A 6,032-nucleotide genomic window follows, 5' to 3' on the forward strand; every position below is an offset into this window, starting at 1 on the left:
TTTTGCGATATGGCACTGCGTTTCTTTAACTAACAATTGCGCAGTCATGCATCGCTGTTCCCAAACAAAATTTATGTTCTTTTTTTCCCGACAAGTAGAGCCTTCTTTTGGTGGTATTTGATCACCTATGCGGTTTTTATTTTATGCGCTACAAACAAAAAAATGCCACGTATAAGCGTATATATTGATTGGTTTTGCTCAAAAGTTACCGCGTCTACAAACTATGGGATATTTTTATGGCATTTTTATTTTTCATTTTTACTATTTTTACTATGAGAAAAAAGTATAATAAAATTAATATTTTCTTAAATTAAATCTCACTATCTGTGTGTTTACCTTGGTAACAGACGTTGATGTCTCCATTAAAAATCCCATTTTCTTAGAGGAAGTACTGTCTCCCTCCTATCTTTTATTTTTCATTTTTTACTAGTAAAGGCGGCGATCAACGATTTTTAGCGGGACTGCGACATTGTGGCCGACAAATCGGACACTAAGTGACACTTTTTGGGGACCAGTGACACTAATACAGTGATTAAAAAAAATGCACTCTCACTGTACTAATGACAAAGGCAGGGGAGGGGTTAACATCAGGGGCGATCAAAGGGTTAAGTCCTCATGCACACGGACGTTTTTACAGCCACTTTTTTGAGCATTTTTGCAGCTTAAAAACGCCTGTCTATGTTAGTCTATGGCTTCATGCCCACCTAGGCGTTTTTGAGCTGCAAATGGCATAGGCGTTTTTAAGCTGTAAAAAAAAACAGGACCAGTGGGTTCTGAGAGACGTTTTTCAGCTGTAAAAACGCTCTAACGTTGATAAATGCTCAAAAACGCTCAAAAACGTCGTTCACCAATTTTTTTTTAACGTTTTTGATCCATTGAAAAACATTGAAAAAACGCTAAAAAACGCTAACGCTGGAAAAACTCTCAAAAACGCTAAAAAACGCTATTGCAAAAACGTTGAAAAAAGCTGAAAAAAGTAAAAAAAAAATCACTGCAAAGATACTGGCGTTTTCATAACGTTATTTTAACATCCCGCGTGCATGAGGCCTAAGTGTGCTCCTAGGGAGTGCTTTCTAACTGTGTGGGGGATGGCTTAACTGGAGGAAAACAGATCCATGTTTCTGCTTAGCAGAAACACAAGATCTCCATTTTCCTCTCTTACAGAACGACGGTCTGCCTTGTTTACATAGGTAGACCGCCGTTCTGTCTCTCCTGTCAACGATCGGCGGGTCCTGGTGGACATCGCGTCTGCTGGACCCGCTGATTAGCTCCCGCTGTGGACCTGGAAGAAGAGACAACATACAGGTATTTTTTTTTTTTGCGCAGCCGGGCCGCCCTGCCGCAGTAAATGTGCGGTGGGCGGTCCGGAAGTGGCTAAAAAATATAAGTTTTATTTTACACACATTTAAAACATATTAAAATTACAATGTCCATATACAGCAAAACGTTACAATAGGTTGTTTCTTCCATACAGGCTACACTGTTTCCTCGACATGTTTCCCCAAAAACGGTTTCTTCTGGTGGAGTGTTGCCCAATTCCTTTTACATTTATATAAGCTGAATACAAACATATATACATAAGAAATCATCATATGTTAACATATACAATCTTATATATAATTTGGTTTCAAAAAACAGAATGCTATCGTAAAGTCATGCTCACCCTGGTCCTTATTTATGAACAAAAGTCCTTACTTCTATTTAATGTGTGTTGCTATTGACTGTATGGTCCTTTGGATTCTAAGATGGTATTTAAGGGGAGAAGGACCTTAGTCAGGGAGGTGACCAAGAACCTGATGGTCACTCTGACAGATCTCCAGCGTTTCTCTGTGGAGAGAGGAGAATCTTCCAGAAGAAAACCATCTTTGCAGCCCTCCACTAATCACATCTGTATGGTAGAGTGACCAGATGGAAGCCACTCCTCAGTAAAAAGGCACATGACAACCCACCTGGAGTTTGCCAAAAGGCACCTGAAGGACTCTCAGACCATGAGAAACAAAATTCTCTGGTCTGATGAAACAATGATTGAACTTTTTGGCCTGAATGGCAAGTGTCATGTCAGGAAGAAACCAGGCATCACTGATCACCTGGCCAATACCATCCCTGCAGTGAAGCATGGTGGTGGCAACGTCATGCTGTGAGGATGTTTTTCAGCAGCAGGAACTGGGAGACTAATCAGGATTGAAGGCAAGATGAATGCAGCAATGTACAGAGACATCCTTGATGAAAACCTGCCCTAGAGCGCTCTGTACCCCAGTCTGGGCAGCATACAGCCAAGATAACAAGGGAGTGGCTAGGGGACAACTCTGTGAATGTCCTTGAGTGGCCCAGCCAGAGCCCAGACTAAAAGCTGACTGAACATCTCTGGAGTGAGAGAGCGTGCTTTGTGCACTGGTCCAAATCATTTGGTGGAGGGGGGATTATGGTGTGGGGTTGTTTTTTAGGAGTTGGGTTTGGCCCCCTAGTTCCAGTGAAGGGAACTCTTAAGGCGTCAACATACCAAGACATTTTAGACAATTTCAACTTTGTGGGAACAGTTTGGGGATGGCCCCTTCCTGTACCAACATGACTGCGCACCAGTGCACAAAGCAAGGTCCATAAAGACTCGGAGAAGCGAGTTTGGGGTAGAAAAACTTGACTGGCCTGCACAGAGTCCTAACCTCAACCTTATAGAACACCTTTGGGATGAATTAGAGCGGAGACTGCGAGCCAGGCCTTCCCATAGACACACTCCTAAACTCTTCCCAGAAGAGTTGAAGCTGTTATAGCTGCAAAGGGTGGGCCAACTCAATATTGTACCCTACGGACTAAGACTGGGATGCCATTAAAGTTCATGTGCGTGTAAAGGCAGGTGTCCCAATACTTTTGGTGATATAGTGTACAGTGACTACTGGCAACTATAGCTACCAGCGTTTATCAATGGGTTCTGCCGGCAGAGAAGGCTCGGACAATTTTAGTAGATCTAAATTTTAATGAGGGGCAGATATGCAACATTTACAACATTTCCCATCATTTAATAATAAATATTCACATCCTTACGTTAGTTTTTTTTTTTTTGGAAGCGATTCTCTTAATGCATTGTTCTTGCCACGTAGAACAATAAATCAAACAATTACCCGGTTCTGCTTTTTAATCTCCATCTGGAACGTACGGCGCAGGGGCTTTTTTGGGCAGCACGAATAAGACCGGCGTCTGGCTTTATCGACAGTTGGCTTTAAACTCAGACCGTGATAAAAAAAGAAAAAAAGAAATATATACAAAGTATCGAACATGTAACAACATTATAACAGAAAGTTACTATAGCAACAAGCCCACCGACAGACAGACGGCCCGCATTCCTCGCACAGAGCCATTATTACGGAGCAGGCATCACAGTGTGGAAAAGGGACAGGCTGTCTATGTGGGAACGCCGCGGACGCTCGCCGCCATTTCCATAAAAAGCGATTTCGTGTTTACAAGTATCAGAATAGGGACCAGCCGTATAAATAAAACAGATGGGCCGGTAATTGAAGAGTAATAACTGGTAATGGAATGTTTATCTGTCCTCCTAAGGAGAAGACGCGGTGAGAGTAGATTTATCTCATTTAACAATAAAAGAGAAAAAAAAAAAAAAAGCGGTGGTTTGCTATAATTTTAATTTGATGTGAGTTTTCTTCGCTCCAGGGTATGTATGCCGCCGCCACCGCGCGCGGCAATGTTGTTACAAAGAGGCTGAATTTCTAGATTCACGTTTTCATTTTTCTGTTCAGATGACAGCAGACCGGTGACATCATTCGGCAATTTTCCCTGATAGGCGACGAGGTCAGGAGCGATAAATCAAAGGAAGAGGGTTTGTACGTTGTCAGTGACGACGCAGCTTGCGTTGCCTTTTGCTTGGTAGTAGTTGTTTTATGCTATCTTGAATATTTTCACTTTTTACAAGCTTGCTGTTCAAAGGGGTATTTCATGAACAGATTTTCTGCCTTCAGCTACTATTTGTCAGGCAGGTCCAATTAGCTGAGTAGTTGTTGAGATAACAGGACAGGCCACGTGACTCAACTGTTGCTTTCAATCAATCATCAGACAGGAACAGGGGGTCCTATTTATGCTTTGTAGCAATGCATGGAACGTGTGTTGATATTTATTTTGAATGGGACCCTGAGCACTCAGGCGTCATTTACACTTGTGGTTCAGGGTGGCGGCACTCGCACTAAGGCAGGCAGCAGATAAAAAAGTATCTGTTAAACATAGCAAAGATCAGGGCAGGCAGCGGACAGTAGAAGTATCTGTTAAACATAGCAAAGATCAGGGCAGGCAGTGGACAGTAGAAGTATCTGTTAAACATAGCAAAGGTCAAGGCAGGCAGTGGACACTAGAAGTATATATTAAACTTAGCAAAGATTAAGGCAGGCAGCAGATAGAGAAGTATCTGTTAAACATAGCAACAGTCAGATCAGGCAGCAGACAGTAGAAGTATCCATGAAATATAGCAAAGGTCAAAGCAGACAGTGGACAGTAGCAGTATCTACTAAACTTGGCAAAGATTAAGACAGGCAGCAGATAGAGAAGCATCTGTTACACATAGCAAAGATTGGGGCAGGCAGCGGACAGTAGAAGTATCCGTTAAACATAGCAAAGGTCAAGGCAGGCAGTGGACACTACAAGTATATATTAAACTTAGCAAAGATTTATGCCGTGTACACACGAGCGGATTTCTCGTCGGTAAAAGATATGATGGCTTTTCCGACAGGATTCCGCTCAAGTTTGCCTTGCATACACACGGTCATGCAAAAGTTTGCTGAAGTTACGACCGTCAAGAACGCGGTGATGTACAACACTACGACGAGCCGAGAAAATGAAGTTCAATGCTTCCAAGCATGCGTCTAATTGTTTCCGAGCATGCGTAGGGATTTTGCGCGTCGGAATTGCCACAGACGATCGCATTTTCGGATAGGAACTTTTCCTGACCGAAAAAATGACAGCATGCTCTCAATCTTTCAATCTTTTGCTGGCTGGAATTCCGCCAGCAAAAGACCGATGGCGCATACACACGGTAGCATTTTCCGATGAAAAACTCTCATCGGTCTTTTGCGGGCCGAAATTCCGATTGTGTGTACGCGGCATAAGGCAGGTAGCAGATAGAGAAGTATCTGTTAAACATAGCAACAGTCAGATCAGGCAGCAGACAGTAGAAGTATCCATGAAATATAGCAAAGGTCAAAGCAGACAGTGGACAGTAGCAGTATCTACTAAATTTGGCAAAGATTAAGACAGGCAGCAGATAGAGAAGCATCTGTTAAACATAGCAAAGATTGGGGCAGGCAGGGGACAGTAGAAGTATCCGTTAAACATAGCAAAGGTCAAGGCAGGCAGTGGACACTAGAAGTATATATTAAACTTAGCAAAGATTAAGGCAGGCATCAGATAGCGAAGTATCTGTTAAACATAGCAAGGATCAGGGCAGGCAGTGGACAGTAAAAGTATGTGTTAAACATAGCAAAGATCAGGGCAGGCAGCGGACAGTAGAAGTATCTGTTAAACATAGCAAAGGTCAAGTCAGGCAGTGGACACTAGAAGTATATATTAAACTTAGCAAAGATTAAGGTAGGCAGCAGATAGAGAAGTATCTGTTAAACATATCAACAGTCAGATCAGGCAGCAGACAGTAGAAGTATCCATGAAATATAGCAAAGGTCAAAGCAGACAGTGGACAGGAGCAGTATCTACTAAACTCAGGAAAGATTAGGACAGGCAGCAGATAGAGAAGCATCTGTTAAACATAGCAAAGATCGGGGCAGGCAGTTGACAGTAGAAGTATCTGTTGAAAGTAGCTAAGGTCAGGGCAGGTAGCAGACAGTGAAGAGATGTGATAATATAGCGAGGGTCAGTAACATAAACACACAAGCAAAGATATAGGTGCGCTTAGTCAGCAGGAAAGCATTATCACAAGCACAGAAGCACAGGCTGATGCACTTCCAGTGCCTCCTGTGCCTCCTTTGCCATAGAACAATCCAAGAGCTGGGGGGAACATGTGGCCAGACTCATTACTCTGC

The sequence above is a fragment of the Aquarana catesbeiana genome, linkage group LG13, assembly GCF_042186555.1.
Source record: "Aquarana catesbeiana isolate 2022-GZ linkage group LG13, ASM4218655v1, whole genome shotgun sequence".
NCBI lineage: Eukaryota > Metazoa > Chordata > Amphibia > Anura > Ranidae > Aquarana > Aquarana catesbeiana.